The 26,041-nt window shown below is 45.8% G+C and overlaps 1 protein-coding gene across 5 annotated transcripts in view; it reads right to left on the bottom strand.

Annotated features, from left to right (window-relative positions):
- Positions 1-22,041, bottom strand: part of CCN5 (cellular communication network factor 5) — a 116,717-nt gene extending 94,676 nt beyond the window's left edge. For 3 of the 5 annotated variants that reach the window (XM_053242862.1, XM_053242864.1, XM_053242865.1), the window contains exon 1: positions 21,645-22,040. The gene's annotated coding sequence lies outside the window, so the exon portion shown is untranslated. Of the gene's footprint in view, positions 1-21,644 lie in introns of all 5 variants that reach the window. The other 2 variants (XM_053242866.1, XM_053242868.1) reach the window with 2 other exon arrangements.
- Positions 22,042-26,041: the final 4,000 nt, after the last annotated feature.

The raw sequence follows: 26,041 nt of genomic DNA, 5'->3' as shown, positions 1-26,041 counted from the left end.
CAACAAAACACAACAAAGCTGTATTTTCCTATTGTAGGAGTTTTGCGCAAGCAAGCAAAGACTGCTCCCCCTGCTGGTGGCTTTGCGCAACAAACAGCTTCAAGCCTTTATTTATGTTCTGAATGCGATCTGCCAAGCCAAAACATTTTACTGCTGTTGTAGTGGGTAACCTGGAAGGCGCCCAGGTAGGGCTGAGAAAAATTCCTCCCTGGAGAGCTGCTACCAATCAGAGCAGACAATACTGAGCTAGACAGATCAAAGGTACGACTCACTAGATGGCAGCTACCTAATTAACAAATATTCTGACTAGCCATTCCCAGCCCTACCTAGCCAGGACTCAGTTTACACCATGGTTGTATTTTGGGAGCTCTTTGTCAACCTGTGTCTGTTGCTCTTGGCAGACACGTCTGCCTTTGATTATAACAGCAAGACTTGGATGAGGAAAGAAACCTTTGCTTAATAGCTTGGTCATGGAAGCCATAGCAACACCTGATTAAAGGAAGATAAAAATAGGATCAAGGTCAGGCCAGTTAAAAATCACCCTGACCCTAACTGCAAAGCTCTGGGCAAGAGGATTGTGTGTACTATAAACAAAAGGACCCATGTTTACGTTCTTTGGGACGTATAGCAGCGCATGCTTTGCTGTCTCAGCAGAACCAAGACCCAGAAATCTGCAGCTCTAAAGTCTCTGTCCCAGCACGTAATTCAACCTGATTTGTATCATTCTGCTCAGCTGTTATCATGCTGCAGCTGCTCTTAACAGAACACACACATGTTTTTATCCAAATAGACAGCCAAAGACAGGAATGAAGACCTTTTGCATTTCAAATGTCCCTATCTCCTAGTGAACCCTGCAATAGATAATCTTCTTTCCATTATCTAGTGCCGTCACATTTACATATTGATAATGCTTGTTCAAAGATGCTGTGCTGTACGTGCATATGAATAAGAACATTTCCACTCAGCACAGAGAAAAATATTCAGTGGGATTTTCTTAGAATTGCAACAGGTTAGCCATGCTATTCTGTTTGGAAAAAAGGCAAAAGTAACAATAAGGTAATGCATTTCTACATGCTATATCATATTGTGACATTTACTGGACAATGACATGCAGAGCCCCAAACTATGTCAAGCTTAAAAGGCCCCATAGGATTACAAAAAACAAACCAAAAGGAAAAAAACAAACCCTAATATTCTAACAAGAAGGACAATGAAAATATAAATAAAGCCTTATTTTTACTTGGCAAAGATGTAATGGAAATCTAATAAGCTAACAAAAACAGTCATCTTGCAGTAAGCCTGTTTGCATTAGAAATGCCTTTGAATGAAATTTAGTCATTTTTTTTATTCAGAGGCCCCTCATAATGCGAAACCCCAAGCTGTAGTTTACTTAGCTTGTGCCTAAATCTGGCACTGACTGTCACTATGTTTACAGCCTCATTTTAACCATGCTTTTTCATAGGATTGAGTGCAGTGAAAATTCTGCCTGGGTTTTTTTATTTATAAAGAACAGATGAATACGCCACAATGAAATAAGCAAGCTTTCAAGTTCATCAACATTCTTCTTCGGTCTGAATGTAAAAAAAAAAAAAAAAACAGTGGGTAGGGGAAGAGAAAAGGATGATACAGATTGAGATTTTTAAAAAGAAAAAGAAAAAAGCCCAGGACTACTGATTGCGATAGTCTTAAAATGGAATGGGGGAGTGTTAGGTTGGTTCCACACTAGCCTTTTTCTTTGAAGTGACCGATCCTTTGTTCACTTTATAAGGGGAGTCCTTAAGTGGCACAGCGGGGAAATGCTTGACTAACAAGCAGAAAGTAGCCAGTTCAAATCACCACTGATATGTTTCCCAGAATATGGGAAACACCTTTATCGGGCAGCAGTGGTATAGGAAGATGCTAAAAGACATCATTTCATACTGTGCGGGAGGAGGCAATGGTAAACCCCTCCTGTATTCTACCAAAGACAACCACAGGGCTCTGTGGGCGCCAGGAGTCGAAACTGACTTGATGGCACACTTTACTTTACCACATGATGATGTCACCACTTACACTGACGCTTAGGAAACTGCCTTATACCCTCAGCCCATTGGTTCATCTAGCCCAGTATTGTTCACACTGACTGGCAGTAGGGGTGTGTGAGCTGGCCATTTGACCAGCTCGGTTCAAATCCGAACTGACCTGATCCAGGCTTGGCCTCAGCCAAACCAAGTCGGCCAAGCCCGCTGGCAGGCCAGCTCGGGGGGGGGGGGTATACTTGTAAAAGAGAATTCCCTAAACTTAAGTGAGGGGGATGCAAGAGGGGAATATTTACCTTTGGTTTCCTGCCACTGGTGACGGTGGCAGTGGCTGTGACATCGGAGGCGGCAGTGGGGCTCCTCCAACCACCACCACCTACCGCTGGCCTCCCAAATGACAGGCTGGACCTCTGCATATCTCTTCGGACCTCTAACAGGCCACAGCCGGCCCAGCCTGTCATTTGGGAAGCCATGGGGGGGGTTGGAGGAGCCCCCATCGCCGACGCCAGGTCCACTTGTGGGAAACATAAAGATAAATATTCCCTTTGGGGGGGCCCTTCTTTGTCTAGGGAATCCCCCTTTACTTGTAAAGGGGAATCCTAGCTGAATTCCCCTTTACAAGTTGTCATGGATCCGTGCTGCCACCGCTTGTCACGGCCGAGTCCCCACCAGCCCTGTGACCTTTAAGTTTAACTCCTGCCGCCACCAAGTAGACTTCTAGGCTTACTCTGGCTGAGTCTACTACAACAGCCTTCCAAACTTCTGTTGCATTAAAAAAAAAAGGTAGAGTGGTAAGGGCTTTGGGGTGGAGAAAACAGAAGCTATGGTTTTTCTCTAAAGATAAACAAGTAACCTTACTTTGAAGTTAGTTCACTTTAAATTAATAGTTCCTTTAAAAGTTTAGTACAAAACCAGCAACCAAAAGAGCATATGGAATAAACAAAAGGTGGTCAAAACACATTCAACTGGCCTGACTCTCACAGTGCCCTGACTTGGAGTCCTTTGCAATCCTTTCAGCTTTTTCAGCAACTCTGGCTTTTCCCTTGTTCGGCCTCCGGTCCAGTTCTTCACAGTTCTGAGGTTCAGCCCAGACTGTTTCTTCTTGCCTGTGGGTGTTCTAGATTAGGGATGTGCACAAACAGGTTTGTGCATTCCCGGGAGGCGGGAGGGGTCCTTTAAGGGGCAGGAGGGTGCCCTTAGCTGCTCTGCCACTCCCGCCGCCCCCGCTGATGCTCTCCAGGCCCAGTGAGTGCCTGCACATGTGTCGACCACTTCCAGTACGACACTGACTGGGGCTTCAGGAAGGTACACTGCAGCCCCACACCAAAGCTTTTGGGTAGAGCGCTGGCAGGGCAGGTAAGGGCACCCTCCCTGCCCCTTAAGAAGCCCCCCCCCACCTCCAAACTGGCTCAAACACTGGACTTTTGAACTGGTTCAGCGCTCCAGAAAAGGAGCACCAAACCAGTTCATGCATATTCCTATTTTAAATCTCTAGAGAGTTTCCACTCTCTGCCAGTGATTTCACAGCTCTTTTTAGCCCCGATTCTGATCTTGTGCCAGCAATTCTTCAGTTCTGTGCTCCTTCTTGAACTCCTTTTCCAGCTTTCTTCTGGATGCTCAGCTTACACAGAAGAGATTACAACTGTATCTCTTTCTTCCTCTGAATCTGAACTCTTCCAGCTCACCAACATGTAACTTCAACTTGTACTCCTTGAACTTCTTTTTCAACACTGAAACTCTGCGGAAGGCAGCCTCCTATATATAATATACACAAGCTTTCCTCCTATATTTTTCAAGATACCCAATCAGCCTAACACATGTTCCCTCCATTTTCCAAACCATGACTAATAAAGTCAAACTCCCATTTCCCTCAGAAATCAAACCAGTACATTTATCACCCTCAAAAATGAAACTGCTGGACAGAAGCCATAACTTTTGACCCATGCACATCTTTCTTAATACACTGAATAGCAATGCAAATTACAATACAGACAGGGGCGTAACAAGGCTGGAGTGGGCCCAGAGACAAAATTTTAAAACGGGCCCCTCGCTGATACACACACACTTAACATGTGACTTGCCTCTAGGGTGCCCCTCGAGGTGTGGGGGCGCCCAGGCAGCCGCCTCCCCTTGCCTAATAGTAGTTACGCCCCTGAATACAGAGTCTTATTTTTAAAAGAAGAGGTTTAGGCCTTGTTCCTCCACACAAGTATACCCCTCGAGCCAGTTCTTTGAAGCAGGGGATGGTCCAGTTCAAACTCGGACTGCCCAAACCAGACCAGCTCGATGCAAGCCAGCTCTCACATCCCTAACTGGCAGCAGTTTTTCCAAGGTTCAAGGCAGGTATCTCTCCCAGCCCTAACTGGAAAGACAGGGAGTGAACCTGGGACCTGAGACATTCTGCATGCTCTTCCACTGAGCTATGGCTCCATCCCCTAAATATCTTATAGTGCTCACATATAATCTCCTATCCAAATGCAAATGAAGGCAGACCCTGCTTAGCAAAGGGGACCATTCATGCTGGTTACCACAAGACCAGCTCCCCTCCCCTCGCTTGTTGCATTCCAGGTGCCATATTCTGAGTCAGACTATAGGCCCATCTTGCTCAGTATTGTCTACACAGACTGGCGGCACCTTCTCCAAGGTTGCAGGCAGGAATCTCTCTCAGCCCTATCTTGGAGATGCCAGGGAGGAAACTTGGATCCTAGATACTCTTCCCAGAGCAGCTCCATCCCCTAACGGAAAGATCTTACAGTGCTCACACTTCTAATCTCCCTTCCATATGCAACCAGGGCAGACCCTTCTTACCTAAGGGGACAAGTCACGCTTGCTACCACAGGACCAGTTCTCTTCCTGTGTTGTCTTCCTACTTTTCCAAGATCTCAATTGTGGCTTAAAAAAAAAATAACAGCCACCTTAAAATGTCAGTGCCACACCAGCCTGTCTAATATGGTCAAGCAAACAGCTATTGAGACTTTTAATTGCTACTGTATCTTTAATGAAATGCTTCCTCCATGTAGCTTCTCTGTCCTAATTATTTCTTCTTGTTCAGTGCAGCTGGGAAGTTTGTGACGAATTGCCTTTTAATTAGTCCATTTTGGGGTTTCCATTTCATTGGTTTCTATGCCCCCTTCTATAGCAAAATAATGCTATTTGTTCATGAAAGAAAGAAATCTCTTTCTCCCCATCCTGGCAGCCTTGCTCTGCCTCACCCTGCTCAATTGCAGCATTAAATCTTGGTGGACAGGCTGGTCATTTGCCCAGTTTTCCACCCAGGGAACTACCAACCCATGCACAAGGGGTTAACACCACAGCTAGGCATGGCAAAAGACAGTGGGGCAGCTGGACAGGTGGGGCAGACTGCTCTGTTGCCAGATTTGGCTTTTTTTAAGCCAAATTTTGGGTTACGGCCCATTTGACGCCAGAGAACATAAGAACAGCCCTGCTGGATCAGGCCCAAGGCCCATCTAGTCCAGCATCCTGTTTCACACAGTGGCCCACCAGATGCCACTGGAAGCCACAAGCAGGAGTTGAGGGCATGCCCTCTCTCCTGCTGTTACTCCCCTGCAACTGGAACTCAGAGGCACCCTAACCATCCGACTAGTAGCCGTTGATAGACCTCTCCTCCATGAAGTTATCCAAACCCTTCTTAAAGCCATCCAGGTTGTTGGCTGTCAGCACATCTCGTGGCAGAGAATTCCACAAGTTGATTATGCGTTGTGTGACAAAGTACTTCTGTTTGTTGGTCCTAGATTTCCCAGCAATCAATTTCATGTGATGACCCCTGGTTCTAGTGTTATGTGAGAGGAAGAAGAATTTCTCTCTATCCACTTTTTCCATCCCATGCATGATTTTATAGACCTCTATCATGTCTCCCGCAGTCGTCTTTTTTCTAACTAAAAAGCCTCAGGTGTTGTAGTGAGAACAAACTCACCTGAGGCTCATTTACTGCTAGCCATCACTGGGGGTGATGAGTCAATGGTAGGAAAACTTCCATCTATTCATCTTTCCTGTTTTGCAGCTGATAAGGAGAAGGATTCCTGCAAGGGGTGGAGCAGGTGAATGTAAGCCAATTTGGAGTACATTTGATTGTTACCTTTGTCTGACCACTTTCCACCATGCTTTTTCAGAAACAGGGCTGTGTGGAAAGACATACAGGAGGAAGAGACCTGCCGGTGTGTCTTGAGGACTACAGCCTTAACATCTCAGCTTACAAATAAATGCCTGTCTTGAGTGCCCAAATGGAAGGATCTGGACTGGGATGTCTAAAATGCAAGGTCAGGCAGATTGCCCTAGTTCCTTCTGCCACTCCCACCTTTGAGCTCTCTGCTGTCCTAATTGCTATACCAGGAATTGCTTCCCTGGGGCCAAAGATGGTCACTCTAGGCATCGTTCCTGAATTTATAGCTTTTTAAAAGTCCCTAGCCTTTTTCTTTCTCTCTTTTAATTTTAATAACAATTTGCTATGCTTTTCTCACAAATTGCAGCTCAAAGGTCTCACAGTCTTCAAACCAATATACCATAAAGAACTGAAGTAAAACCACAGTTGTACAGAGCAAACAAAGATACCTAGTTAACAGCAGCAACCTTCATCCCAAATCAAATGCCTTGCATAAAAAGGTCAGGTCTCCACTGAATGCCAGAAAGAGCATAGTGTGGGGGCCAAGTAGGCCTCCAGTGGGAGAGAGTCCCACAGCATCAGAGCTGCCATAGCAACTATTCTGGAGAGGCCCCCATGATTGAATACTCCGTACCAACAACCCCTCTCCTTCCACCTGAAAAACTAGTGTGTCAGGAAGAAAGATCTCAATCCAAGTTTTCCCCTCACACAGTATTTTTCTATATGCAGAGATGTGTGTGTGGAAGAGGATTTAATCATGAGCTCCAACTGTAAGATATTCCCCTTGTGGATGGAGGAGCTGCGCTGGGAAGAGTATCTAGGTTAGGGCTGCATATTCTGGCTTTCCGAATCTGGGTGCATAATTTGCATATTATGTAAATTGGCTTGACAATAATTTTTTAGCATTTTTTTTAGCACATAGAACAGTGACTGCATGTTTTCTTTTAATTAATTAATTAATTAATTAATTCAATTTCTATGCCGCTCTTCCAAAAATGGCTCAGGGCAGTTTACACAGAGAGATAATAAATAAGATGGATCCCTCTCCCCAAAGGGCTCACAATCTAAAAAGAAACGTAAGATAGACACCAGCAACAGTCACTGGAAGTACTGTGCTGAGGTGGATAGAGCCAGTTACTCACACACACCCCTAAATAAAGAGAAGCACCATGTTAAAAGGTGCTTCGTTTTTTGCCAAGTTAGCGGGGGTTAGGGTTTTGCTCCATAACTCTGCTTCTACATGGGCCAGAGCTTAGCTTTTAATTAAAAAAAAAAAAAAAAAGCTGAAATCCAGGTGAATATGAGTGGACTAAGCAATCTGGGTGAGATGCTTAAAATCTGGTTGAAACCTGAAATTCTGGGGGATATGGCAACTCTAGGTTCCAAATTCCCTCCCTGGCATCTCCAAGATGGGGCTGAGAGAGACTCCTACCTGCAACCCTGGAGAAGCTGCTGCCAGTCTGTGTAGACAGTACTGAGTTAGATGGACCAATGGTCTGGCTCAGTATATGGCAGCTTTCTATGTCCCTAACTTGCAATCTGAAGTGGTACAGCCTAGGCACAGGCTAGGCTGTACCACTTCACCTAGTACAGGGGTTCTCCAACTTGGGTCTCCAGAAGTTGTTGGACTACAACTCCCACCCTTTAGGCACTGTGGCTGGGGATGATGGGAACTGTAGTCCCAACAACACCTGGGGACCCAGACTGGAAAGCTCCTGCCATAGTACATTGTTGGCGCTAAATAACAGCATGTTAATAGCCGCTACAGTTTCTACAATTATATGGAAGGCAGAAGTTTCTAAAGACTTTGTAGATCTCTTTGCCCAGATATTCCAACACTAAGGAATTGGGAAATGCAAAGAAAAACTGTAACTTGCTCCCAAAAAACCTATACCTTTTTAAAAGAAGCAGCTTGGGGGTGTGTGGTTTAATCAAGGAAAATAGAAGTGAGACAGAAACACTTAGTGAGTGTGGTTGATCTTGGGTGTAGTATTGTATGTGCAGACCAGACCAGTTGGCGTCAGAGGGTGTTTCTGGGCATTCGTTTTGGTTTTTGAAGGCCTGAAAGTGTTGCGACATCTTAATTCCAGCAGGATGTGATAGATAATCCAGAGGGGTAGCTGTAGGCGCCTGCAGCAAAACCCATTGTCTTACATATGACATTTCCATGAAAAGTTCAGATGTATAGGTGCAGTGACCACTCACAACAGCAGTACTTGGCAAAAACACTATCTTCCTAGCTTTGGTATGTTAACTTTTGCTTTGAGATTGTGCAAGAGAAAGAACAGCTTGTTTCCACAGGAAACCCCCCCGCCCCACGAATATTTACATACTGCTCTTCAACCAAAATTATCAAAGCGGTTTACATAGAAAAATAAATAATACATAAAGATGGTCCCCTGTCCCCAAAGGGTTTATAATCTAAAAAGAAACATAAGGTAGACACCAGCAACAGTCACAGGAGGGATGATGGGCTGGTGTTGGATAGGGCCAGTTGCTTTCCCCTAACTTGGCAAAGAGGCACCTTTTAATATGGTGCTTCTCTTTATTCAGCAGGTGGAGAGTAACTGGCCCTATCCACCCCAGTGACTGTTGCTGGTGTCTATTATTTTCAGACAGCAGGCTTTAAAGTAAAGGTAAAGTGTGCTGTCAAGTCAATTTTGACTCCTGGCGCCCACAGAGCCCTGTGGATTTCTTTGGTAGAATACAGGAGGGGTTTACCATTGCTATAGTACCAGCGGGGGTTCAAACCAGCAACCTTCTGCTTGTTAGTCAAGCATTTCCCCACTACACCACTTAAGGTGGCAGGCTTTGCACAGCAGGCTTTACTGTGAGTTTACTGTGAAAGGGGAGGTGTGTAAAGGTGGGAAGGGGAGGAAAGGCAGCAGGTGTGCTGATATGATCCATGTGGATTTTCCCCCACTCTCTTCCCTCTGACTGCCCCTGTCTTTTTAATAGCAGAGCTCAGGACGGGAGCAAACGAAAACTGCTAAGAGACTCTTGAGGTGCCTTAGAAATGAGCACATTTAATGTGTGTCGCCTTTATTGAGCTTCCTGCTTAAAACGGGAGTTCCAGAAACAGAACAAGCCTAATCTAACAAAGGGGCGTGCGGGAGAGGGAAGCCAACAAATCCCAGACAGCAGATTCTTTTCGGCAACCTGATAGATTTTTGTAGGAATTCCTTCTGAACAAACGAAAAGAATCACTAACTTTAAAAATACAAAACTGTCAGAGCTCTTGTATCTTTTACAGCCACACATTAGGCAGTTAGGCAAAGTGGTTTTTTCCCCGTTTGTTTCATTTCCTTGTCAGAAAGCTTCATATTGCTTTCTGCATATTTGCCAGCTATGCAGATGTTAAAGGCACAGAAGCCGTGCCAGATAAGCTTATTTTGCAACCAAGTATTTTCTGGAGAATTCTGTTCACACAAATAGATATATATCCATTGATCTACAGAGTGGACTGGTCCCATTGTTTTACGGCATCATAGAATTGTGGGTATTGTGTTTTGTTTTGTTTTGAAGTTATGTTCTTTTACCCATGAAACTCTCAAGCACGTATGCTACCTCATGACTGAGAGGGAGAATATATTTATTTTGACACACTTTTGAAGCCAAATGCTGTAATTTTTTTTTAAACACTGTTTAGAAACTAGATCGAAAGTACTACTCATATCAAACTCCCTTATAACATAATGCAAATGTGTGTTTGGAATCCTGTGTCATTGACGTAAACTGGTTTATTGCAAATGTTAGACACACTTGTTAAATTGACATATTATTATTGACGTATTATTATTTAAATTGACATATTATATTATTTGCCACAGGCAAATTCCATGCTAGGGATCATTAGGAAGGGGATTGAAAATAAAACGGCTAACATTATAATGCCCTTATACAAAACTATGGTGCAACCACACTTGGAGTACTGCGTACAATTCTGGTCACCACATCTTAAAAAGGACATTGTTGAACTGGAGAAGGTACAGAAGAGGGCAACCAAGATGATTAGGGGCCTAGAGCACCTTTCTTACGAGGCAAGACTACAACACCTGGGGCTTTTTAGTTTAGAAAAAAGACGACTGCGGGGAGACATGATAGAGGTCTATAAAATCATGCATGGCGTGGAGAAAGTGGAGAGAGAGAGATTCTTTTCCCTCTCACACAACACTAGAACCAGGGGTCACTCCATGAAATTGATTGCCAGGAGGTCTAGGACCAACAAACGGAAGTACTTTTTCACACAACGCATAATCCACTTGTGGAACTCTCTGCCACAGGATGTGGTGACGGCCAACAACCTGGATGGCTTTAAGAGGGGTTTGGATGACTTCATGGAGGAGAGGTCTATCAATGGCTACTAGTCAGAGGGCTGTGGGCCACCTCCAGCCTCAAGGGTGTGCCTCTGAATACCAGTTGCAGGGGAGTAATGGCAGGAGAGAGGGCTTCCCCTCAACTCCTGCCTGTGGCTTCCAGCGGCATCTGGTGGGCCACTGTGCGAAACAGGATGCTGGACTAGATGTGCCTTTAGCCTGATCCAGCAGGGCTGTTCTTATGTTCTTATCTACTCTGCTCCTGCAGACTAAGTTGCACAGGTGCTGACTGGGAGGAGAGCTGGTCTTGAGGGAAAGTTGTGCCGTCAAGTCAGTGTCGACTCCTGGTGACCACAGAGCCATGTGGTTTTCTTCAGTAGAATACAGGAGGGAGTAACCATTGCCATCCCATGTGCAGTATGAGATGATGCCTTTCAGCATCTTCCTATATCACTACTGCCCAATGTAGCTGTTTCCCATAGTCTGGGGAAACATACCAGTGGGGATTTTGCTCCCTCTTGCTTCCCTGCTGTGCCATTAGGTGGCTGGGTCTTGTGGTAGCAAGCATGACTTGTCCCCTTTGCTAAGCAGGGTCTGACCTGGTTGCATTTGAATGGAAGTCTACATACACAAGCACTGTAAGGTATTCCCCTTAGGGGATATCCCCTCCCCCTCCCCAAGCTTGAGTCTCTTATTTGGGCAATGAAGTGATGGCAACCCAACTCCCAGCATTGAGAAAAGCACAATAGTGTGTGGAGGTCAGGGATGTAACTATAATTGATTGAAAGGGTTCAAAGAACCTGGGCCCCTAGCTCCTGAAGGCCTTCAGTTCCACCCCTCCCTATTTTCTTCATTATCTCCCTCACTCCTAGGGGCCACCGGGGAGAGGGGTGAACATGGGCCCCCTCTCTTCTAGCTACACCCCTGGGTCAACACAGTGGGAAATACCTCTTACATGGAAGGGTGTTTGGTTTTTTTTGCCAAAGTGACCCCTGCTTGAAAAACAGTGAAGATCAACAATATGGGGAATAATAAGGAGACGCAAGATACTGTGATGTAACAACACGCTCCAAAACTTCCTTCCAAGAGAGATTTCTGCTACCTCCTCCCTGCTATCTCTGAAGGCAGACGGAAACCCCGCTCCCTCAAAGGGGCCTCCCTGCTATCTCTGAAGGCAGACGGAAACCCCGCTCCCTCAAAGGGGTTTTAAACAATGGATTACTTATTTGTTTTTCCATTCTCCTTTACTCTGCATTTTTGAATATGCTGCCTTTTTACTTATTTTGTTTAATTATATTTTTGCTTGTCTCAAATACTGCTTTTTAAAAACCATTTCAGCGTTGCAGAGTGCTTTGAAATTGCATATGAAATGTACATACATGATTCTAAATGGCCCTATTCACCCCCAGCACAAGTACCTCCAAGGACTGTTGCTGGTGTCTATCATGTGTTCTTTTAGATTGTGAGCCCTTTGGGGACAGGGATCCAGGGGCGTAACTATAGGGGGGCAGGGGGGGCACGTGCCCTGGGCGCCATCTTTTCTGGTAACGTGGGGGGCGCCGCCATGACCAAATTTTTTTTTTTTAAAATTAAATTTTTTGTTAACACAAATGTTTCCTGCTCAGTGCAGCAGCACTGCAGCAGTCAAGGGAGCCCGTCGGTGCCCCCTTCCCCACGAGCGGTCCCTTCTGTGCCTCCTGCGGGCCCCCCCCCATTGCTTTGCTGGCACCTGGCGGCCAGTCAGTGGCCTGGCTTGGCAGCGGCGGCGGGCGCTTGTAAGGAAAAACCTAAGTATAATGTAGTATGTTGGGGGGGCGGCGGGGGGGCGCGGTGGGGGGGGCACCATTTCAGTGCTTGCCCCGGGCGCCGTTTTCCCTAGTTACGCCTCTGCAGGGATCCATCTTATTTATTTATTATTTCTCTGTGTAAACCGCCCTGAGCCATTATTGGAAGGGCGGTATAGAAATCAAATTCTTATTTATTTACACAGTCAGACAGGTGTTGTTGACTGGTTTGTTTTATCCAGACATCGAGTCCTTCCCAAGGACCTTGGATGGCTGAATTTTATTGTCAATGTTGTTGCCGTTATTATAGATATCGTCACAGAATATAGGCTGTTCCCAGTAAAGCTGCTTTTTGTAATTGGCTGATGGTGATTTCTGTGGCCCCTATGGTATTGAGGTGCTCTTCAAGTTGTTTTGGAATTGCATCTAGGGCGCCAATTACCATTGGGATTATTTTGGTCTTTTTCTGCCACAGCCTTTCAATTTCAATTTGTAGATCTTTGTATTTTGTGATTTTTTTCCTATTTCTTTGTCTTCTATTCTGCTATCCCCTGGTGTTGCTATGTCGATTATTTTAACTTGTTTTTCTTTCTTTTCGGCTACAGTTATATCTGGTGTATTGTGTGGCAGATGTTTGTCTGTTTGTAGTCGGAAGTCCCATAATATTTTTGCATCTTCCATTTTCTACAACTTTTTCAATTTTATGGTCCCACCAATTTTTGGCTACAGGTAGCTTGTATTTTTTGCAGATGTTCCAGTGTATCATCCCTGCTACCTTGTCATGCCTTTGTTTGTAGTCAGTCTGTGCGATCTTTTTACAACAGGTGATTAGGTGGTCCACTGTTTCATCTGCTTCTTTACAAAGGCAGCACTTGCTGTTTGTTGTTTATTTATTATTTAATAATAATAATAATAATAATAATATGGATTAATAATTGTGGACATCATGCCAAAACAGTGCAGCTAGAGCAATTTGGCAGTGATGGGGGCATGGAAATCATAAGCACTTTCAAAACGATCATTTGGAAAATCCCAGGGACTTTCTGAAGCTGGTCTCTGGCTTCCCTAAAAAGGCCAACATGAACCTTTGCCCTTCCTGTTCCTTATCAGTAATTTCATTCATTTCACATATGGGCATATATGAAGCGGAGTCAGACCATTAATCCATCTAACTCAATGCCTGTCTGCACTCACTGGCAGCAACTCCCCCGGGTTCCAAACAGGGGTCTTTTCTATCCTATCTGGGGATGCCAGAAATTGGACCTGGGACCTTCCACATACAAAGTATGTGCTCTACCACCAAGCTGCAGCTCCATCTCAACTAAAACTGCTCGAGCGGTGAATCATTCGTTATTTGTAGCTTCTAGATCATTCTCATAGTGGTCTGTTGTAATTACTCACCAGAATCCGAACCAAGCACTCAAAGTAGCATACAACCCTTAGGGTTGATGCAGGGACGTTGGCAGCTGGCCTCCCCCAGCCAACCTGTTTGGGAGGTGTTGCTTCTGGGTTTCAATGCCTTGCACCAGCATCAGTGTGTTGATGCAGGGGGTGTGGCCACCACCAGAGCATGGCTGCACTGCCTGCCACCCACCCCTCTCCTAGACAGTGAGCGGTTCATAGGAACATCGGCAGCTGCCATATACTGAGTCAGGTCCATGTAGCTCAGCACTGTCTACACAGACTGGCCGCTTAAGCAGCCAACCAGCAAATTAAACACTTGCCAAATGGGAGAGGAGTGGGCAATGGGGATGGGGTGGCACAGCTGTACTCTGATGCCAGCCGTGCCCCCTCTGTTGACATGCTGGCACAAGGGGCGTGACTGGTGTCGCAGTCCCAAAACGATGCTTGTTGCTGTCCCAGTTGGCAAGCAGTTCATTTGCCAGCTGGCTGGGTGGCCTGAGGAGTGCAAGGGGGTATCTTGGGGGCTGAAGGGGGCCTGGACCCCAGCAGCTCAGGGACATTTATTCCCCCACTCCATGGTGGCTATGCCACTGGACTGGCAAGGGTTTTAGTGAAGCACTACTCTTTTTATGAGCAGACATTAATGAGCTTGATCTCTTTTGCCTAGAACTTGAGGATAGGGATGTGCATAGAACCAGGCGGGTGAAGTTCGAAGGCGGGGGGGAGGGGTCAACTTTAAGGGTGGGGGAGGGTGCACTTACCTCTCCCTCCGCTCCCTGTCCCCGGCACTTCATTGCAAACAATGAAGTGCCTTCTGGTGGGGCAGCAGTGTACCTCCCTGTCGCCTCATCCGCTCCTCAGACCGGAAGTAAGCAGAAATACCCAGCACGCATGCACACATTGGGTGCGTGTGCAACATGCATGCACAGATGCCCAGTGTGCACGTGCACATGCCCAACGTGCACATGCGTGCCGGGTACTTCCACTTACTTCCTGTCTGAGGAGTGGACGGGGCAGCAGGGAGGTACACCGCTGCCCTGCTGGCCTGGTTTGCAATGGAGCGCTGGCAGGGGGAAAGCGGAAGGAGGGGTAAGTGCCCCCCTTGCCCTTAAAGTCAACCCCCCGCCCGAACCGGTGGGCATTTGAACCGGTTCAGAAGCCCATACAGGGCCTCCTTAACCAGTTCCGTGCCTATCCCCACTACATGTTGTGAAGAATGTATGTGATGCCATTGCTGACCAGTGACATTCCTCTGTGTTGTCATGCTGTCTTGTCTGAGACTTGAATTGTGGTGATTTGTTTTTAACTTCCGTTTCAGTTGCAACAGCAGTTTGCTCAGCATGGGTTTGCAAAGAACTATTGAGGCTTTTCTGGGCTACTGTGCCTAAAATCAGTAGCATCTTCCTCACAGCTTCAGCCTCTGTTACTACTTGCTGTTCAAGCAGGGGTGGCTATTCCATGAGGCCATTAAAAGCTTCTAGCCACAGCCATAGCCTCCAAGAAATAAAACAGAGTTACAAGTAAGTTCAAAGATTACGATTTCCATTCCTAATTATCAAGATGCCTCATACTCATATTTCTTAGACCTGATCCTGCTCTAAGAAATTCTAACTCTAACTCACCTAATCCTGTTCTAGTTCTCCATTCCCTCTCTCTCCTATTTCCCTGCATTTTACATCTCATTTTATTTATTTCCAAGTGGCCTGCGGGGAATTTGGGGGGTTCTTCTTTTTCTCATTTCTCTATAGCTTCATGATAGTCAGTCTTGCATTATTTGTCTTCTGTCTTTCCCCCTTAGCATAGGATTATAGGAGTTTCAATCAATCTTTCTTATGGTCATTGACCCGCATAAAGCTGATTACAATAAAACAGCATTAAGGGAGCAATAAAAACAAGCTATGCCTGGAACCGTGAAGACAGAAGAGAGGCTAAAAGCTATACACTGTTATACAGCTACTGTTACGCTGCAGTGAGCGATCATAAAACTACAGTTAAAATGGGTAAAATTAATGTAAAATGGGTAAGACTATATAAAAGCTTTAAGTGGTTAAAAATCTTAAAATCAATCAGTTAAAACTATAAAATGCTATGGAGTTTACTACTACTATGAATTTTTACATAGCGCTCTTCAAAACAAAGTTCTCAAAGCTGTTTACATAGAAAAATAAGCAATACAAAAATAAGCTGGTCCCCTGTCCCCAAAGGGCTCACAATCTAAAAAGAAACATAAAGTTGACACCAGCAACAGCCACTGGAGGGATGTTGTGCTGGGGTTGGATAGGGCCAATTGCACTCCTCCTGCTAAATATAAGAGAATTGACACTTTAAAAGGTACCTCTTTTCTCAGTTAGCAGGGCTTAAACTAAACTATGTAAACATACACTGTGTCAGGACTGCTGACTGTCAGAGGAGTCAGGACCCACCTGATGAATTTTACATGCTGCTCTGCCACGGCATGCAAAACTAAACTTGGCAACGTTTTGTGTAGTAGCAGGGTTAGAGTCAGAGAGCAGGAGAGAGATGAAGAATTGGCTTGAGTGCCCTGGAGACTCGATTAATAGCGGAGGGATGAAGGTGATACAAATGTCTCCTATATACAGTGTAGGAGTTTTGCATGGAGTTTAGTGGGGAAGTGTGTGGGAGAGCTTGAAAAGGAGCCCCTCTTGTTCATATGGAGCCCTGGGGGAAGATAAGGTAAATACTACTCCCTCTTTTATATTCTTGGGAAAGAAAGTTAAAATGTTGAATAGCTAGCAACTTATTTATTTAATTAGCATATTTTTATACTGCCCCAAACACAAGTTCTCTGGGCACTTTACAAGACAATAAAAACAATCAATAAAAAGATTAACATATTTCAACAATTAACAGTTTAAAAGTTAAAACTATTAAAACACAATTAAAACAATATCTAATTCAAAGCCTGGGTGAACAAATGTGTCTTGACTGCCCTTTTAAAAGTTGTAAGAGATGAGGAGGCTCTTATTTCAGTAGGAACTGTATTCCAAAGCCTTGGGACAGCAATGGAGAAGGCCCGTCCTTGAGTAGCCACCAGACGAGCCGGTGGCAACTGCAGACGAACCTCTCCAGATGATCTCAATAGGCAGTGCAGTTCATAGCAAAGAAGACGTTCTCTTAAATACCCAGGGCCCAAGCTGTTTAGGGCTTTATAGGTTATAATCAAAACCTTGTATTTTGCCCAGAAACTTATCGGCAGCCAGTGTAGATCTTTTAAGCTAGGAGTGATATGGTCTCTCCTAAATGACCCAGAGACCAACCCGGCTGCCGCATTCTGGACTAACTGCAGTTTCCGGACTATGTACAAAGGCAGCCCCACATAGAGCGCATTGCAGTAGTCAAGTCTGGAGGTGACCAGTAGATGTACTACTGTTCTGAGGTCATTTATCTCAAGAAATGGACACAGCTGGCGTATCACCCAAAGCTGATAAAAGTTAGCTAAGACCTAACTTTCAAAGAAAAAAATTCCGAATACTCTAAACAGCCAACAAAACCAGTCATGAAGGTAGGAAGACAGCAGGAGAGGGGGCACTTCCCAGTGTATTGAACAGAGTGTTGCATGTATGATCAATGGGCAGAAGTAATGGATGTGCGCTCGGTGCAAAGAGCTCCTAGCTCTCAGGGAACAAGTTCATTCCCTCAAAGCCAAGGTGGCTGACTTGGAGAAGCTCAGAGAGACAGAGTGGTACGTGGACAAGGCCTTCAAGGCTGTGATAAAGGCATCCCACTCTCAGGCTAATGGCTCCTTTGCTGTCATGGAGAATGGTGGTCCCAGAGAAATGAGGACATCATTCCGAGGAAGAGGGAAATGCTCCCTTAGAAGGGACCCTTTCTGCAGATGATGGCCCCATAACCTCTCACACGGGGGATAGTCCTCCGGTGGGGGGGGGGGCTCCTAATAGTGAGTGATGTAATCATTAGGAGTATAGACAGATAGGTCTGTGACCTGCGTGTAGACTGTATGATGACTTGCCTGCCTGGTGCAAAGGTTGCAGACATCACTCAGCATCTAGATAGGCTATTAGGCAGTGCTGGGCAAGAGTCAGCTGTCATGATGCATGTCGGCACCAATGATGTTGGGAAATGTAGTCAGGAGGTCCTGGAAGCAAAATTTAGGCTGCTAAGTAGCATATTGCCTGCCTACCAATATGCAATAAAATTGCATCTTATTATTTATTTTTCTATGTAAACCGCTTTGCAAACTTTTGTTGCACATAAATATTAGTAGTATAGTATAAGTATACATTGAAGTTAGAACCCCCAGGGTTGTGTTCTCTGAAGTGCTACCTGTCCCATATGCAGGGCCTGCGAGACAGACAGAGCCGAGGGATCTGTTGTATTCTATCCAGAACACTTTGCAGTTTGTTTGTTTGTTTGTTTGTCCCAGGGGGATACTGTAGAGAGTGTGGAGTAGGGACGTGCGGACCAGTTCAGGGGTTCGGTCCGGAGATTCAGGGGTTTGGGATATAACCTGCTTTTCTATTGTCGCTTCTGCTGATTGTTTCTCCAGCTTTCTGACCTGTACAACTGCTGAAGGTATTTTTTCCTTATCAATCCTAGACTCTGTTGTTCACTGGGTGCCCACTGCAGCATGGCTCAGATCCCACCACTACTTTTTTTCCCCTTGTCCACCCCAGGAGAACCTGCTCTTGCCTGGAAACCATGGAGATTGTATTTCTCCAATTACCTCCTCACCATACAAAACACAGAATTTACTCCAGCGAAGCAGAAGGCTATATTGCTTCACTGGCTGGGCCCTGAAGACCAAAGAATATATAAACATTTGCCATTTCCTACGTACTTGGAAGGGGATGCCAACCCTTATGAAGCTGCTCTTCAAGCCTTAGATGATCATTTCAACCCTACTTTGAATGTGATTGCTGAACATTACATGTTCTATTCTAGATCCCAACTGCCTGGTTAATCTATTGATCAGTATATCACAGCATTGCGTGCCTTAAGTGTAACCTGTGAGTTTGTCAACTTTACTGATGAAATGATCAGGGATCAGATTGTTATGAAAACAATCTGCTCCAAACTGCATGAAAAACTGCTACTGGAAGGGAAACCTTGCATAAAGTTATAGAGATGGCTAGGAGGGTGGGAAATGCTCTTCTCTGTGACAAATCGCTCTCTTTGGTACCCCCAAACCCACCTCCTGAAATCCAGGCTGTTCAGGCTAAAGCCTTCCAAATCCAATCTTCTCATATGGCAATGCCCCAGAGAGTGGTGCCACAGGGAAAGAGGAGCTACCAATACTACCAATGTGGAGACTCTGCCCACAAAGCCAATTTTGCTCACTGTCTTGCACAGAAGGTCACTTGCAACTGGTGCAACAAAAGGAGGCACTTTGCAAAGGTTTGAAAGTCTGCTGCCCACTCCATTACTGATTCTCCATATGGTCAGGATGAGGTGACTGTACCACTTCTTCCTGACAGTGTTTAAAGTGTGACAGAGTCAGAGTCTGTGTCTTCACATAGTCAAGTTAAATGTAATGGCCATGAAGTGTGGTTTCTGGCCGATTCTGATTCTCCATTTCCCATCTGCTTTACAAGAATGTTCTCAATACATCAGATATGCACTTGCGGCCTTCAGACATCCACCCATGGGTATATGGAGGTTCCCTATTGCTATAAATGGATCAAAGGACGTACTGAAGAAGGGAAAGTGTACATGTCACAAAAAGGAGTCTCAATATTAGGCTGGAAACATCAGAAAGATCTACAGATTGTGTTAGACCCAAATAGCATAGAACTCCTATTACAGATGATGGCGCATCCATATGCTGATATGACTGCTGAATGTGGAGATAGCCCAGGCTATTGTCACAGTCACTCCTAACTGCCCTCTCTGGCTTGCTGGCCCCAGTTCTGCTTTTGGTGGCGGTGGCCAGAGGTGCTTTTGCACAGCTTTGGCTGGTGGGTTAGCTGTGCCCGTTTCTCGAGAAGGAAAATCTGGCCACAGTTACCCATACCCTAATCACACCACAGCTGGATTACTATAACACACTCTGCGTGGGGCTGCCCTTGAAGAATATTAGGAAATTGCAGCTAGGGCAAAATGCGGCAAACTGGGATTTTATCCGGAGCTGCTCCCTAGGATCATATTGCACCCATTCTGAAAAAGCTGCACTGGCCACCAGTTTGTTTCCGGGTCCAATTCAAGATGCTGGTTTTGACCTTCAAAGCCCTTTATGCTTTGGGCCCTGGATATGTGAAGGACCGCCTGCTCCCAAGAGTTTCTGCCCGCATGACAAGATCATCAGAGGGGGCTCTGCTCTGTGTACCGACAGTGAGAGAGGCTCAGTTGTCGAGTACGCGGGACAGGGCCTTTTCAGTCATTGCCCCCAGGCTTTGGAATGTTCTCCCAGCTGGCCTCTGCTCCTCAGTCTCCATGTTTTAAAGAAAACAAGTAAAGAAAACAAGTTTCAGTTTTAAAGAAACAAGTAAAGATGTGGTCTTTACCCAGGCTTTTAAATGAAGGTATTGTTTTTACTGCTGCTTTGTGTTTTTATGTATTGTTTTTAATGGGCTTAAAAAAATTTAAATAGAGATATTATTTTTTATATTTATATTATCTGTACTTCTGTGTTTTAATTATGTATTGTTTTGATTTTATTGTAAATTGTTTTGAGATTATTTTAATGAAAAGTGGTATATAAATCAATCAAAAACAAACAAACAAATGCTAGGTAAAGAGCAGACAGGATATTTTAGCTGGTCAAAAAGATCAAATGGCCATACGAAAGATAGTATACACCAGGAAAGAGGTTCAGTGTATAGGTGCTTATATGCCCATGCCAGAAGCCTCCAAGCCAAGATGGGCGAGCTGAAGTACTTGGTTGCTAATGAAAAGATGGAACAGTGAGAACCAGTCAAACAAGGTTATTCCGTCCTGGATATAAACGCTATAGAAAGGACAGGGAGGGGTGAATAACCGAGAAAGACCAGAGTTCTCCACAGATACTCTGTGAATGATAATACAAGGCCTGAAAGGAAATGTGTTACTAGGAATGTGCTATCACCCTCCTGATTAAAAAAAAAACACCTCACAGTGACTGGGAGCTGCAGAAGGAAATCAGGGAATCATTATTTTATATCGTTATTTCAGCTTGTATCAATGGGAAACAGCCCCTGATGAAGCGCCTTGCGAAACAGCTACTTATCCCAGGGTGGCTGTAGTGTGCTCTCCCCTATTTGATTTGTCATCTACCATCAGTCATCACAGAGCATGTCGCTTGCTTTTTCTTGTATTAAGGACTTACTAGCCAACTTGCACAGAGCATCTGTGCGCTCTTTGGGGCTGGCTGTTCCCTTCTCCCTCCTGCCCCACTCTCCCTTCCTCCCTTCTGCCCCACACTCTTGCCTCCCTTCCCCTCCCTCCCTCCCACCCCACTCTCTCTTGCCCTCCCTCCCCTCCCTTCCGCCCCACTCTCTCTTGCCCTCCCTCCCCCTCCCACCCCTCCCTTCCGCCCCACTCTCTCTTGCCCTCCCCCTCCCCCTCTCTCTCACCCTCCCCTCCCTCTCACCCTCCTGCCCCAGTCTCTCCTGCCCTCCCTCCCCTCCCCCTGCTCCTCTCTCCTGCCCTCCCCCTTCTCCACACCCTCTTGCCCTCCCCCTTCCCCACACCCTCTTGCCCTCCCCTCCCCCCTGCCCCTCTCTCCTGCCCTCCCCCCTTCCCCACACCCTCTTGCCCTCCCCCTTCCCCACACCCTCTTGCCCTCCCGTCCCCCTGCCCCTCTCTCCTGCCCTCCCCCTTCCCCACACCCTCTTGCCCTCCCCCTTCCCCACACCCTCTTGCCCTCCCCTCCCCCCTGCTCCTCTCTCCTGCCCTCCCCCTTCCCCACACCCTCTTGCCCTCCCCCTGCCCCACACGCTCTTGCCCTCCCCTCCCCCTGCCCCACTCCCTCTTGCCCTCCCCCTCCCCCTGCCCCACTCTCTCTTGCCCTCCCCTCCCCCTCCCCCTTTAAAAAAGTTCTGCTTACCGGGCTGCCGCTCCTCCTCCCGGGCGGCAAACAGGAAAGTCCCGCTGCCTGGTTCCCTCCTACTCCAGTCTCCCACAGGCCCCTCCTGGCCTTGACGGCTGGTCCCGGTGCTGACTGGCCGAGAGCCGCCTCCACAGCCTGTCCTGCCAGCGGGCCCGCCACACCAAGTGCCGCCTCCGCGGCCTGCCATGCCCACTGCCACCGCTTGCCAGTCTTTGCGGCCGGCCACAGGCCGGCTACCTCTCCCCCACCCCCACCTTCTGCCCTGGTATCAGGGCCGGCCGCCGGCCGCCTTGCCGCCTCGGCTGGGCCCGCCACTGCTTCACCACGGCCAGGCCAGGCCCGCAGCCACCACCCGTCGTCACGCTGGGCCCACCAGCGGCCCAGGCTCGCAGCCGGCCAATTCTCCTCCTCCTGGGTGTGCCAGCCAATCAGGCGCCTCCGCAGCCCAGCCAATCTGCTGGGCTGCCGGGACGCATTTTCCCTGGCACACCCAGGAGAAATATATATAGAGAAATGGTGTTTTAAGGACTCGTGATCTACACTGCATACATCACAGAGCATGTTGCTTGCTTTTTTTTTATTCAAGGACTCATGACCTGAACTGTATGTACTTATCACATTTCTTTATCTGGAAAACATCTTGGACTCTGCCTGGATATTTATATATACCATTTATCAGTTTTTTCATATTTTTGTTGTTCTGTAGATTTATTGGTTCTGTATGCTGCATTTCTATGCTGAATTCAGTTATTTAATTTCTGTATGTGTTATAAGATGTTTCCACTGTGGAATGGCAATCTATGTGGTTTGACCACAATTGGATAAGGTATCAGTTTACCACCATTTCGGCGTCATGCCTGTCTTGAGTGTCTATATTTGGCCAGGCGGCTTTGTCAATTTCATAAAAATGATCTTTGTTACATATTTCATATCAGTTTATTCCATATCAGTTTGATTGTTTTCAGTGTGTTGAGAGTTGGTTCATTTATTTTTTTGTTCACGGGTTTTTTTGCTCTTCTTTCTTTGAAGGAAATCAGGGAGGCATCAAAGAGCCTTTAAGACCCATCTTTTTAGCCTGGCTTTTAATGATATCTAGTTTTAATTTTAATGAGTTTTAATTTTGGTTTAAGTTTGTTTGTTTGTTTAAAGTAATTATTTTATAATGTGTTTTTGATTTTAATGTAAACCGCCCTGAGCCACTTTAGGAAGGGCAGTATATAAATCAAATGAATGAATGAAATCAAACAGAGACAGAGTTGTCATAACTGGTGACTTCAATTACCCACACATAGAATGGGTAAATTCACATTCAAGAGAGGCCAAATTTCTAGATATGCTGAACAACTGCACTGTAGAACAGTTGGTCATGGAAGCAACCAGAGAGAAGGCGACCTTGGACTTAATCCTGAGTGTGCACAGGTCCTGGTATGAGATGTTAGTGTCATGGAACCTTTAAGGAACAGTGACCACAGCAGGGGCGTAGCTAGGGGAGAGGGGGCCCTCTCCGGGGGGGGGCCTCAGAGTGAGGGAGATAATGAAGAAAATAGGGAAGGGTGGAGCTGGTGGCCCCTCAGGAGCTGGGGGTCCTGGGTTCTTTGAACCCATCTACTCAATTATAGTTACACCCCTGGACCACAGCGTGATCAAATTCAGCACATATGCAAGGAGAGAATTGCCAAGGAAGTCTAACACACTTTAAACTTCAGGAGAGGAAACTTCTCTAAAATGAGGAGTTTGGTGAAAATAAAACTGAAAGGGAAAATTAGGAGAGTCACTTCGCTTCAGAATGTATGGAGTTTGTTTAAAACAGCAATAATAGAAGCCCAGTTAGAATGTATACCAAAAAGGAGAAAGGTACCATCCAGTTCAGAAGGATGCCAGCATGGCTAACAAATAAAGTCAGGGAAGCTATAAAGGGGAGGAAGAATTCCTTCAGAAATGGGAAGGCCTGCCCAAATGAAGAGAACAGAAAGGAACATAGATTCTGGCAAAAGAAATGCAAGGAGACAATAAGGGAGGCAAAAAGAGAGTTTGAGGAACATTTAGCTAAAAGCACCAAAGTGAATACCAGAAGCAGGGAACCTGTCAGGGAGGTGGTTGGTCTGTTAGATGATGAGGGAGTGAAAAGGAAAGGATTATTAAGGAGGATAAGGAGATTGCAGAGAAGCTAAATGAGTTCTCTGCATCTGTCTTCATGTCAGAGGATACCTGTGCCTGAACCAAGCTTCTCGGGGACAGAGACTAAAGAACTGAGTCAGAGAGGTGACGAGAGAAAACATTCTAAACTGTCCGGAAAAAAATAAAAATTAACAAATCGTCAGGACCAGATGGCATCTACCTGACAGTCTTTAAATAACTCAAATGTTAAATTGCCAACCTTTTTGTAAAAATATGTAAGACCCCTACAATCAGGCTGTACGAGAGGACTGGAAAGTAGCTAATATAACACTGATTTTCAAAAAGGGATCCAGGAGGGATCCAGGAAATTACAGGCCAGTTAGCTTAATGTCTGTTCCGGGCAAATTGATGGAAAGCATTCTTAAAGATAAAAATTTTAAGCATATAGAAGAACAGGCCCTGCTGAAGGAGAACCAGCATGGCTTCTGCAAAAGTAAACCTTGCCTCACCAACCTTTTGAAGTTCTTTGAGAGTGTCAACAGGCATTTGGATAAAGGTGATCCAGCTGACATAGTATACTCTGACTTTCAAAAGGTTTTCTAAAAAGTTTCTCTTCATATAATTCCTCCTCGTTAATTGTGGACCTGGTATCCGTGGTTTCACGTATCTGTGGTTTGGGTAAATGCCTCTGTGGTTTGGGTAAATGCCACCCGATCTCGGTATATGCCCCCAAATTAGGTGTTTAAGGGACTAAGAGTCACATATCTGTGGGTCAGGATGGGTGGAAATGACCTCTGAGGTCATTTCCACCTGCCATTTTGAGGACAGGAGGCATTTTGTGGCTCCTTAAAAAAATAGAGGAGGGAAAAAGCATGGTTTTTCATGAAAAGACCACTGTAAAAAAACTTTGGGGGGCATTGCTGGACAGCTGGGGACACACAGAGCATGGCAGGGCACCCCCCCCCCAATTTCAGTCCCATTTTCGCCAGTCCCTTTGCACCGTTTTCTCTATCCCTTTTGCACCATTTTCATCCTTTGTCCTAGGCAGCCCTGTTTGTGTTCTAAACATGCTACTTGTAAAAAGGATAAAGAAAATTCTTCCCCCACACAAACACCAACAGTGGCCGTCACTAATCAAATGTCTGTTGGCTGACTCCTAAATTTTGGGGCTGACTTAGATCCAAAGAAAAATGGTCAAGGCCTGACATACAGTCATCCCTCCACCCCACCATCAATATATTTTCTCTCTTCTTGTGGTTTTATTGCTGTTAACTCCCTTTCCTATTTGGCACCGTTCCCAGACTTAGCAGTTGTTTTTTCTCTCTTTTCTCTTGCAGTGTTTGCATATTTTCCCTCAGAGGGTAGAAAGTTTATTTACCTCTTGTCCTCCTAATTCATAGGCCTGCTTTCTTCTTTATAACTTAATTAATAGGGAGAGGAGAGCTGGTCTGGGAGAGGAGAGCTGGTCTTGTGGTAGCAAGCATGACTTGTCCCCATAGCTAAGCAGGGTCTGCCCTGGTTGCATATCAATGGGAGACTTGATGTGTGAGCACTCAGGGGCCTAGCTAGGGGAGAGGGGGCCCGTGTTCATCCCTCTCTCTGGCGGCCCCCCAGAGTGAGGGAGATAATGAAGAAAATAGGGAGGGATGGAGCTAGAGGGCCCTCAGGAACTGGGGGCCCGTGTTCTTTGAATCCTTTCGCTCAATTATAGCTACGCCCCTGTGAGCACTGCAAGATATTCCCCTCAGGGGATGAAGCTGCTCTGGGAAGAGCAGAAGGTTTCAAGTTCCCTCCCTGGCTTCTCCAAGATAGGGCTGAGAGAGATTCCTGCCTGCAACCTTGGAGAAGCCGCTGCCAGTCTGTGAAGACAATACTGAGCTAGATAGACCAATGGTCTGACTCAGTATATGGCAGTTTCCTATGTTCCTAATACCTATCTTATCATATCCTAAATCTTACCTGTTATTTATCTACATGGCATGTCCCCCTTTCACATGATTCCACTGAAATATTCATAATAATGGTTAACAACAATTATGGACCCACGACAAAATATGGCAGTATATCCCTGGGGTGCATGTGTTACTCAGGCCTGTGGCTGAACATGGTGAAAAAACAAAGGCAGGAGTCCCTACTCTTAACTTCATACACATTTCCCCCCATTTTCTGGAGATTTTTGTGGTGATACTGGTGGGGCACTGGAAGGGGCATTGCTATACCCCCAAAGGATACAGGTCCAGGCATGGCACTAGGACACCTTTTAACCTTATTTTTAA

This window comes from Hemicordylus capensis, chromosome 4 (assembly GCF_027244095.1).
Source record: "Hemicordylus capensis ecotype Gifberg chromosome 4, rHemCap1.1.pri, whole genome shotgun sequence".
Classification (NCBI taxonomy): Eukaryota; Metazoa; Chordata; class Lepidosauria; order Squamata; family Cordylidae; genus Hemicordylus; species Hemicordylus capensis.
The sequence above is the reverse complement of the archived record's forward strand: the minus strand, read 5'-3'. Positions and strand labels throughout refer to the sequence as shown.